Raw genomic sequence first — 12834 nt, forward strand, 5'->3', positions numbered from 1 at the left:
GAAGGGCTTCCCTGGTGGCACAGTGGTTGGGAGTCTGCCTGCTGATGAAGGGGACATGGGTTCGTGCCCTGGTCCGGGAGGATCCCACATGCTGCGGTGTGGCTGGGCCCGTGAACCATGGCCACTGAGCCTGTGCATCCGGAGCCTGTGCTCCATAGTGGGAGAGGCCACAACAGTGAGAGGCCTGCGTACTGCAAAAAAAACCCAAAAAACAGAAACAACGACTACAATGAGATGATATCTCACACTGGTCAGAATGGCCCTCATCAAAAAATCTACAAACAATAAATGCTGGAGAGGGTGTAGAGAAAAGGGAACCCTCTTGCACTGTTGGTGGGAATGTAAATTGTTATGGCCACTATGGAGAACAGTATGGAGGTTCCTTAAAAAACTACAAATAGAACTACCATATGACCCGGCAATCCCACCACTGGGCATGTACCCAGAGAAAACCATAATTCAAAGAGTAATATACCACAATGTTCATTGCAGCAGTATTTACAATAGCCATGACATGGAAGCAACCTAAGTGTCCATCAACAGATGAATGGATAAAGATGTGGCACATATATACAATGGAATATTACTCAGCCATAAAAAGGAACGAAACTGAGTTATTTGTAGTGAGGTGGATGGACCTAGAGTCTGTCATACAGAGTGAAGTAAGTCAGAAAGAGAAAAACAAATACCATATGCTAACACATATATATCGAATCTAAAAAATAAAAAGGTCATGAAGAACCTAGGGGCAGGACGGGAATAAAGATGCAGACCTACTAGAGAATGGACTTGAGGACACAGGGAGGGGGAAGGGTAAGCTGGGATGAAGTTAGAGAGTGGCATGGACATATATACACTACCAGATATAAAACCAGTAGCTAGTGGGAAGCAGTCTCATAGCACAGGGAGATCAGCTCGGTGCTTTGTGACCACCTAGAGGGGTGGGATAGGGAGGGTGGGAGGGAGGGAGACGCAAGAGGGAAGAGATATGGGGATATATGTATATGTACAGCTGATTCACTTTGTTATAAAGCAGAAACTAACACAACATTGTAAAGCAATTATACTCCAATAAAGATGTTAAAAAAAAAAAGCTCTATGTACCTTAGTACTTATAAAATTAAGTGAAACTTCATCTTGGCTGCAAGGTCATTTTTAAGATTGTTTCAGTCCATATGTAAGCTCTGCATTTACACTACTCTTACTGATGGCTCATATTAACTTCCAACCTGCATGAGCCAAATCAGATGAAGCATAATTGAACTCCAGAATCTTAAATTAGAGGTTCATATGACAATATATACCTCCTCCCCTCTCCCATGTTGACAGATAGGTTACCTGACTAAATTTTTAGTATTTCACTTAACTCCAGTGTTCTAAAAGTTTTACGAAAATAATTACTTTTATTGTATTGAGTCTTCCTGATTCTAAATTTCCTTCTTTCCTCTCTTCCTTTCTTCCCTTTTCTTTTTGTTAAACAACCCATTCTTCTTCATCCCTGGAATGTGGAGAACAATATTAAACAGTATATTCCAAGATGGATTTGACTTATAAATACCACAGTTGTAAGATGACTCCATGCATTCAGCATGCTCTTCATTCTTCTTTAAATTACTTTATTTTTCTTACTTTTAAAAATGATACAATAACTTTCTGAATTGATATTCAAATAAACACACATGTATTTATTCCACAATTTAAATTTTAGGTTTTTTCAAAAAAATCTTATTTAGTATGCCAGTCTGGCAATAATCACTTTACTTCACCATTCTTTCATCTGATCAGACCATTTGAAATTTGTGCATAAATATAATCTTCCAATCTATTTGTGTTTGGAAATTCTAATTATATTCTTTAATTTTTGTGTCTAAAAAGAACTTAATTAGTGTTTTAGTCAACTGAGTTAATAATAAGGGAAATGTTTTTTGATAAATTTTCCAATGATGCAGCATAAAAAAAATAGATGAGAACAATTAAGAAATCAATTTTAAATAATTATGACAGAAATTGAGATTCAGTATAATTTTGAAGAAGAATACAGAGCAATTGTAACAGAAACCATAGTCAAACATTAAAAATTAAATACAGTTTTCCTTAGGCCATAAAAAAGATGAGGAAGAAAGATAAGGAAAAAACCCAGGTGTAACCTAGGTAGAGGAGAAAAAAGAACTTATCTACAAAAGAGGCAAAGTTAAGCTGACACTTCTCAGCAACTCTAAATGTTAGAAGACAGTGGAGAAATATATGCAAAATTTTGAAAGGAAAAGGGTTGTAAAGAATTTTTTTCTCATCCAAACCTGTATTTCTTGGGTAAAGACAATAGTAAGACATCTTCAGTTATTCAGGGACTTAAAATATGCATTATTTTTATTTTAAAAGTACTTGTTTGTTGACCAGCAAACCAAAAAATTGGATGAATTTAAGAACCAATTAATACAAAAATTATTCATACAATATCTGACTATAAAATGCAAACCAAATAAGCATAATATAGGTATCTATGCTATTATTAACCTCATTACAAAAGTTGAATGCAAATGTTAAAAAATGATGTTTAAACAGAAAAATCTAATTCTAAATGTAGCCCTCCAATTCCTAGATCCTATTAACACCTATTGGGAAGTAGTTAGGCAAGAGAAATGAGTAAATAAATAAATAAATATTCTTCCTCCTTTTGTGTATATATGTTTGTGTGTGCTGTTATTAAAATGTAATTACCAATTACATTTTAAATGTATCTTTTCATATCAAGATACATACCAAATTCACATGACACAATTTAGGCATCTCTATTTGCAAATCCCTGAGCCTGACATATATTCCCTTCCCAGTGCGTATCATGTGTTCTATTTCTGGAATGCTTTAGAATCAACCTGTACTTCCTGAATGTCAGGATACTTATTCACCAAATAGATAATTATTTATTCTTCAGTGCTCACCTCTGGGATGTATCTGACCTCCTCCATCAAGGAAGAGTTAAGTTATGTCCCTCTCTATTTCTCTCTCTCTCTCTGCTCCTAGCATTCTGTGCATACTCTTCTTCTGTTAAAACTCAAATGATATATTCTTTCCACTACATTTTTAAGCACCAAAGAGCAACAGATATGTTGGATGAATCTCAGAAATACCAGTAGGTAGCACAGTGCCCTGGAGTGAGTTAGCACTTGATAGATAATTTCTGTAATTCAATAAAAAATTTTGATACAGAAGTAGGAAGCAACTGAGAGGTATTAGTTAACATTGCAGACTCTGAGATAAGAATGAGTGGACTCAGAAACATCTTCAACATAGTAAAGACCAAATATGGAAAATCCACAGCTAACACTATGCCCAACAGTGAAAGACTAAAAGTTTTTACTCTAAGGTCAGGACCAAGACAAGGATGTCCACTTCACTACTTCTATTCAACATAGTATTGGAAGTTCTAGCCAGAGCAATTAGGCCAGACAAAGAAATAAAAGGAATCTAAATTGTAAAAGAAGTAAAATTATTTCTGTTCACAGATGACATTATCTTATATACAACATCCTCTAAATATTTTATTTAAAAATACTAGAATTAATTAGAATCAATAAATGAATTCAGCAAAATTACGAGATACAAAATCAACATGTAAAAATTAATTGTGTTTCTCTACAATAACAATGAACAATATAAAAAGAAAATTAAACAAAAAACAGCCTCAAACGGAATAAAATGCTTAGGAATAAACTTAACAGAGGAGGCAACAGACTTATACCTTGACAACTACAAAACATTGCTTAAAGAAATTAAGAAAGATGCCAATAAAGGGAAAGCCGTCCCATGCTCATGAATCGGAAGACAATATTGTTAAGATGTCAATACTATGCAAAGCAATGTACAGATTCAGTGCAATCCCTATCAAAATCCCATTGATGTTTCTTTGCAGAAATAGAAGAAAACTCTCCAAAACTTCATATGCAATCTCAAGGGATCCTGAGTAGTCAAAACACTCTTGAAAAGGAAAAAGTGGAAGAACTTGCACTTCCTGATTTCAAAATTTATTATAGTAATCAAATCAGTGTGATACTGGCATGAAGACAGATCTATAGACCAAAGCCCAGATATAAATTCTCACATATATTGTCAAATGATTTTTAACAATGATGTCAGTGGGAAATGATAGTCTTTTTAAAAAATTGTGCTGGGAAACATGGATATCCACACGCAAAAGAATGAAATTGAACCCATAGCTAAAACCATATAAAAATTAACTCAAAATGGATCAAAGTCCTAAATGTAAAGCTAAAACTATAAAACTCTTTGAAGAAACAAAGAGGAAATATTCACAGCAATGGATTTGACAATGACTTCTTGGGTATGACACCAAAAACATAGGCAACAAAAGAGAAAATAGATAAATTGAACTTCTTCAAAACAAATAACTTTTGTGCATCAAAGAACACTAATGAAAAAGTTAGAAGACAATCCACAGAATAGGAGAAAATATTTGAAAATCATATATCTGATAAGGAATTGATATCTAGAATATACAAAAAAATCTCCTACAATTCCACAATAAGGAACTCAACTAAAAAATAGAAAAGAACTTGATATACATTTCTCCAAAGAATGTGCACATATGACTATAAGTGCATGAAAAGAAAAAAGCAAATCAAAACTACAGTGAAATACTATTAATGTGGAAAAAAAAAAGAAATAAGTGTTAGCAAGGTTATGGAGAAATTAGAACTCTAGTGGGCTGCTGGTGGTAATGTAAAATGGTGTATGGTTGCTCTGGAAAATAGTAATTGTGAGGCCTCGAAACTTAAACATACGATTACCATGTGAGTCAGCAATTCCACTTGTAAGTATATATCCAAAAGAAATGAAAGCAGAGCTTCAAACAGTATTTGTATACCAATGTTCATAACAACATTTTCCACAATAGCCAAAAGGGAGAAATAACCCAAATGTCCATCAACAAAATGGATAAACAAAATATGATATATATATGCATACAATAGATTATTATTCAGCCTTAAAAGGAAGGAAATTCTAATATATGTTACAGCATGGATGAAACTTGAGGATATTATACTAAGTGAAATATGCTAGACACAAAAAGACAAATATTGTATTATTCCCACTTATATGAGGTACCTAGAACAGTCAAATTCTTAGAGTCAGAAAGTAGAATAGTTGTTGAGGGAAGAAGAAAATGAGGAGTTATTGTTTAAGGGATACAGAGATTCAGTTTGAGATGATGAAAAGTTCTGGAGATGGATAGTTGTGATGGTTACACACCAATATAAATGTGCTTAATGTCACTAAATCATAAACTTCAAAGTGGTTCAAATGGTAAATGTCATTTTATGTATATTTTACCACAATTATATAAAAAAGAATTAATTAACTCAAATCTAAGCCCATAGAATTCTAGCAGTGTGAACTCCACATCTGTAAAAGAGAGATACTATGCTTATTTCATACAATTGCTATGAGAATTAATTGAATTAACATATATAAAAATGTAGCACAATGTCTGGCATGTTAAGCCATAAAAACTATTAAATATTAAATTTATTGCTATGTGGCAATTAAGTCATATATGTCATTTTATCTTTTGCCTTAAAGTAGATTTCTGAAATGCATTGTCATTTTTATACAACATAGAAAATTCCCCATTTTTATCATGTGTTCCCGTTTTAAATGTTTGCCTTTGTTCTGTAATTTCCAAATGAAAGGGAAAATCCTTCTTAGGTTTGGAAATTATCAGCAGTTTTAGTGCTCATGAAAAATATTTGAATTCATTTATTTCTTCACAACTAATATGCTTTTATTACATTGGGTAAAATGAATTATAAATGATTTTTAATAAGCAACTTTAAATGCCAAAGCTAAATATGTAGATATGCATTCTCTAATCTACTTTTAATGATTTTAAAATGAATTATCTAATTTTTATTTTATAGTACCTGTCTGAGAAAGAGACAAAGCCTAGAATTAAGCTAAAATGTAGAGACAATGAGGCTATGTTGTAATTATGTTTAAACATCTAGAGCAGTAACTAACATATATTAGTTTAATGAAGAAAGCAATTATATTAACAAAAATTCAATTCCTTGATACTATACATTAATATTCCATTGACGATCTGCAATTATGGATCAGTTAGAGTTTTTAGTAACACACTTTTAGTTCAGGATCCTCATCCAAAATATCAGGCCACTGGGAGTTAACCAATGAAAGATCTACTAAACTCTGCTCTTCCATTCCTCCTATGTTCCAGGCGTTATAGTAAGTCTTTTGCACATAGTGCCTCTAATCTTGAATTAATTCTAAGGGCCAGATAGAAGAGATGAAGCTCAGCTTTTGAATTATGCCTGAATCACACAAGTAATAAGGGCATATACAGATTTAAATGCAGGAGTATTTCCTTTTTTATACCCATAGGAATTTGCAATGATGTTCTTCTCTATTCTCTGATGTATATTTATACTTATTTAATCTCATTTTGACCCAGAAACTAGGCAGAGCAAGCAAAGCTATCTAAATCTCTAGCCCTGACTTATTATACAAAATAAAATTACAGATCACTCCGTAATAGGATTCAGAGTGAATTTGATGAGTTTCAGAGGAAATCTTCATCAGAATATTCTGTATTGAAAATTCTTTATACCTTTGCTAAGACATTAACTATCCAATTTCAGACTAAGCCTAAAAATTTTAAATGACTTAATTTCATCATGACTCTCACCAGAAACACCAGACCTATACTCCTAAGAGTGTTTCATAGCACCAAGTACAAGATCCTTTAGAAGTTCCCACCTTGCCTCCCCAACTCCCATTCCTTCCGCCTCAGTCTTTTTGCCTATCATTAGCTTGCTCTTACAGGTAGCAGACCTTTCATGAATATCTCACCAATTGTTATTCAGTGACATGCTATTGTTCTGTTAACGCAAAGTTGTGTGGTCAAGAAGTCCCTAAAAATTTTATCAGATATTTAAATGAGATGTGCATAACTCAATATAAAATACAGTTTCATTACCTACAGAGTAGTTGGGGTTTAGTCACGTGCAGGATATTTTTAAAGAAGCATTGTGTTCCCCTTCTTTATTCTCTGAGTTGCAAACTGAAAAAAAAAAAGAATTCTAATAAACTAAAAATTACCTATAAAATTAAACAGACTGAATTAAGCATATTACATGTTTCTTATCTTGTATGGTAATCAGGTTTGTTTTCTGATTGGTGGGGAGACTTACAAACTATTTTGCAGACTTTGCAACACTAAAAAGGACAATTGCAGTAAAATTCTTCCAATTAAATAAGATTCTTGGGAATGCAAATATGCTGAGTCAGAAGACTGCTTTCCTCAGCTCTGCTCATTCTTTAGAAACTACACATTTAATGCATAAAGCAACACATAACAGCACTATTTTACTGTGAAAGAGAAAATTTTTGATAAAAATATACAATGGTACGTATATAGATAAAAATGTGCTTTATGTGAAATACATATCTCTTATTAGACCAAATTCAAGTATGGCTGAAAAATGTCATTTTTTCACATTGTCAGACTGTGGTATTTTTGCACGTTGCCAAATTGCAGCAATACAGTTCTGTACATGTATTTGCTTTTGTTGTCTTTTTCTTACTATTTTGTCAGTGGTAAAATAAGCAACAAAACTTATCCATGTAAGTAACTTCAGCAGGCAATGACTTGATATTCAGTGATCTCATGGGCAGAATTCTAACAAGCAGTCTCATGAAATCAGAGATGCTACACACCTTTAGATAACATTATTCTACCATGAGATGGCATCTAGTAAGCTATTTCCTGAATTTCAATTCTTTGTTGCTAGATTGGGTAAAATAATTTAAAATATTGCGTTCTTCTTGTAAACATGTTCACAATATTTTGTGTAAGAATGTGTTTTCTTAAGATTATCAGAAAGAAAGATGGAGTACAGGAAAATTGTATGTCTCAGAATTTTTTTATTAAGTGGAGAATATTTAGGTTGTCAGCACATAGAATACAGATATAAATATCACATATGATTGTTTATCCCTAATGACTTCCAAGTCCATCATATTAAAAATTTCTTTCTTTTTAATTTTAGAAATGTGACAATATCTAATTGCCTATTTTGCTTCTAGTAATGATGTAAAAGTCACAAAAGGACATCACCCATAGCCTAACATGAAAAACAAGCCAAATAATCTACAAAATCATTGTTTTTGTTTGTTTTACCAGCAAGACCTGAAGACTCGATGAAAATTAATCAACTAAATTCTAGATAGTGACATCACTTTCTAGGCGATAAGAGAACTGTGGTGGTGGAGCTTATCACCTCATCTCTGGTGGAGTAGTGGTACGATGAGAAATTTACCATAGAAGGGGTAAAGGAACTGATAAATTATCATGAGCTTTTTATGGCTGTATATGGACTCTTATAACAGATTAGGATGCTGATGAGCCATAGGCATCATGTGAGTCTGAACCTTGCTACCAATTTTTTCTCACAGATTTTCACTTGGTGCCTGGGAGTTCTTCACAAAAGACTGGGGTCAGAGCATGATAAATACACTAAAGGCACTTCAGACTTTCAGCAACCGAAGGCTGGGATTGGCACAGGAAAACTGAGAAATTTTCCAAGACATGCTTGGCTTTCAACTCTGGAAAGCTAAAGGTGGGAAACCTGAGAGAAAATGCTCATAATTATCCTTAGTTGTCACAAAGTGTAAAGCATCTGTACTCCAAAGATGAGGCAGGGCAGAAGGCAAGAGTCAAGAGTAGGCCAAGGAAGACTGGAAGACAAAGAGCAGGACTCCAAAGAGCAGTATTCAAAAATTGAAAGCCTCTCTATGAAGAGAAGTTATCTTACAATTTCTAAAGCTGGGTCTTGGCTGTAAAGAGCAAATGGCTTATCAGAATAACACCAGTCCTTAGATACCAAACCCTACTGAAAAAAAATTTCTGATCTTACACTGAAAGCCAATGGGAAATTGTAACAAATAAAAATCATAACAAATAAAATTTCACTATAGATCTTACTGACTTAACTTATTGACTCTAGCAGCTTATCAGTATAAGGAAGTATATCCTGCAGGTTTTGCTTTTGACATCACAACATAAGTTTCTATTTTGTACAAAATAACTAATGCCCCCCCCAAATACAATAACAAAGAGCATTTAACCCAAAATCAGCAAGATAAATAGTCCATATAGATAAATACAGAGATGACTGTAAAATTAGAAATGTCAGAAAAGGTATTTAAAGTAACTATGATGAAATTTAAAATGTCAGAACGGGTCTTTAAAATAATTGATAAAAATACTAAAGTATTTGGTGGGAAAGGTGACCAACGTGTGTGAACCGATGGAAAATTTCAAGAAAAAGAAATAAACTACAAAAAAGAGAACCAAATGGATATATTAAATAAAATATAAGACAGAAAAAAGAATTCATTAGATAGATTTTACATCAGAATAGAGGCAACAAAGGTAAAAATCAATGAACATGACAACAGATAAAGTATCCAAAGTGAAACAAAAACAGAAACAAGAGAAGGAAAAAGAAACAAAAGAAAAACAGAACAGCCAGTGTCTGTGGCAAAATATCAAATGGTAAAACACGTGTAACTGGGCATGAAGAAGGAAAATGAGAATGGGACAGGTAAAATATTTATAAAGATAATGTCTGAGAGCTTTCCAAAATTATTGAATACTGTCTAATCACACATCTAAGAAACTGAGCAAATTCTAAAGGAGAATAAATAAAAAGAAAACTACAGCAAGACACATCATAGTCAAACTGCTGAAAAATCAAATAGTAATAAATCTTTAAGCAGCCAGAGGAAGATGTAACATACAGAAGAACAAAATTCAATACTGAATGGAGGAAAATGACAATTTCAGATGGACTAAAGCTGAAATAATTTATCTGTAACTGAAACACATAGCAACAAATTCTAAAAGAAGTACTTTAAAATGAAGGAGAATAATACCAGACAGAACCTTAGATCTACTGGAAGAAATGAAGCGCTTTCTTTTAGAATGTGTATGTGTGTATACACACACACACATACACACACACACACATATATGTATATACATGCAAACGTTTAGAACAGTAACAATAACAATGTATTTTGGAATTTTGGGCAAAAGTGCAGGTAAAATTATAGTAGAAGAGCACAGAGGATGAGAGACGGATGGAAGAAATAATAAAGTTGTCAGCTTCTTACATTATGAGATAGTGAAATATTGTTTAAAGGTAAACTATAATAACAAAATGGCTAAGATAATCTCTAGAACAATCTGTAAAAAATTAACACAAAGAGGTGGAGCTAGAAAGCAAAAGAAGAAAAATTGGAATTTCGAATATATTCAGTTCACTGAAAAGAAGACAAAAAATAGGAGCAATGAAACAGAGGTAAAGTAGGATAAATAGAAAATAAGTAACAAATTTTAGACTTAAGCCTAATCTTATCAGTAGTTATGTTACATGGAAATGGACTAATGCCCACCCCCATTAAAAGCCCAAGATTATCAGAGTGGGTGAAAAGTAAGAGCCAACTATGTTTGGAATAAAAATAATTATATTTAAATATAGAGAAAGAACTATTTTAAAAGTAAAGCTGTGTGAAAATGTACGATGCAAGCACTAAGCAATGGCTGTATCAGACAAAGTAGACTTCAAGGGGAAGAGTATTACTAGAGATTGAGAGAGATAATTTGTAATAATAGAAGAATCAATACTTCAAGGAAGCATAGAAGTTTGAAATATGCATGCACTTAACAGAATTTCAAAGTATGTGATGAAAAATTTTACAGCATGGAAAAGATGTAGACAGATCCGCAACAGGGGCAGATTTCAGTAATTGGTAAAACAGACCAAAAAACAAAAAAGTTTATTAAATACACAGAAGATTTTAACAACACTATAAAGCAACCTGAACTAATTGATATTTATAGAAATATGATATCCAACTACTTAAGGGTATACATTATTTTAAAAGACACAAGACATTTAGTAATTCTCAGTACATGTAAATGTACATCATAAAAATATTATTCTGATAACAATGGAAATATATTCAAAATCAATTAGGAAATGATATGTTGGAAACCCAAATATTTGGAAATTAAGTCAAAGAAGGAATTACACAAAAAATTTAAAAAACAAGATTTTGAATGACAGTAGAAATTTGTTGCATGTGTCTAAACTAGACTTAAAAAAAAATGTCTAGTGTCATGTGCTTTTATTAGGAAAGAAGAAAGTAAAATTAATGGTCTAAGCACCCAACTTAAAAATATAAAAAAGAGAAATTAAACCAGAACAAAAGAAAAAACAAAATTATATAAATAACTGAAATAGTAATAGACAAAGAATAGCTTGAGGAAATAACTCAAAAATTATATTAAATACAAGAAAAAATTACTTTTGAATGAAAATGAAATGTGTAGGACAATACTAACTAGGACTTAGAAAATTATAGCTCTGCTTATATTTGAGAAGAAAATAGTAAAACTAGTCATCTAAACCTTAAAGCATAAGAAAATAGAAAAAGAAACAGAAACTTAAACTAAACTAAAAATAATTGAAATAGAAATGGGTAATAGCCTATGGTAGGTGTGTATTGACTGGAAAGGGTAATGAAGAATCTTCCTAGGATGATGGAATTACTCTATGTTTTCTTTTGTGTGGTAGTCCCTGAGCATATGTAATTGATGAAAATCATGGAATTAATCACTTAATATCTGTATAATTTATTATATATAAATTACATCTTAATAAAATATGAAAATCATGGAATTAATCACTTAATATCTGTATAATTTATTATATATAAATTATATCTTAATAAAATATATTCAATTGCATAAAATTTTCTAACCTTCACTTCTTAAATATAAAGAATCTCTTTAAAAATATTTGAATTATTGTCCTGACTTGGTCCCAAAGTTTTATCTAAGCAGTTTACCTATGGAGATAAATTTTACCTTACATTGTAATTGTGTTCAGTGTTTTTCAACTATTAGCTATTTCACACCTTAGCACTAAAGGTAGAGATGCTCTGGAAGCTGCTCACCTACTTGAGGTTAATAAACTCCTCCAAAATTTCAGACTTACAATTACCAAATAACAACAACAGTGACAGACTGGGAGGTGGGAAATAAAAGTAAGCCCTGAAATTGTATTCATCTTGTCTAAATAAGCAGTTCAATCAGAAGAGTTAAAATTTAGCTCATAGGTTTCATATAGTATGAATAAATGAATACTTTTCTTGTGCTCATTGTGTAAATGAGGAAATGCTGTAGAGAGTGAAGATGGCTTGTATTTTTAAAAATTGGAATAGAATAATATTCTAATTTGGGTTTTTACATGGTTCAATTTTATGTCTCTTTTTAAAGTAAGAGGAAAATAATATTATAAAATCCACATGGGAAAACAATTATACTCAGAAATTTAACACCAACTATTTATTTGAATTTTTATTTATTTGATTATTTTAAGGCTTCTCAATAGTTTTTACACAAAATTTTATTAGAAAAATGTTAAAATACATAAGATAGAACAAAAATGAACAGAACACTAAAAATGAACAGAATATCTCTGATCTGTGGAATAATTTTAAGCACCTAACATATGATGTTTAATTGAAGTTCTTGAAGAGGGCAGAAAATCTTTAAAGAAACAAGGCCCCCAAATTTCCAAATTTCTGTGAAAATTATAAACCCACAGATTGAAAAAGATCAATAAAGTTCAAGCACAAAAAACAAGAAGGAAAAAGAAAACATCAAGGCACACCATAATCAAGTTGCACAAAACCATGATAAAGTAAATACCTTATAAGCAGCTGGAA

The sequence above is a fragment of the Grampus griseus genome (assembly GCF_964374135.1).
Source record: "Grampus griseus genome assembly, chromosome: 21".
Lineage (NCBI taxonomy): Eukaryota > Metazoa > Chordata > Mammalia > Artiodactyla > Delphinidae > Grampus > Grampus griseus.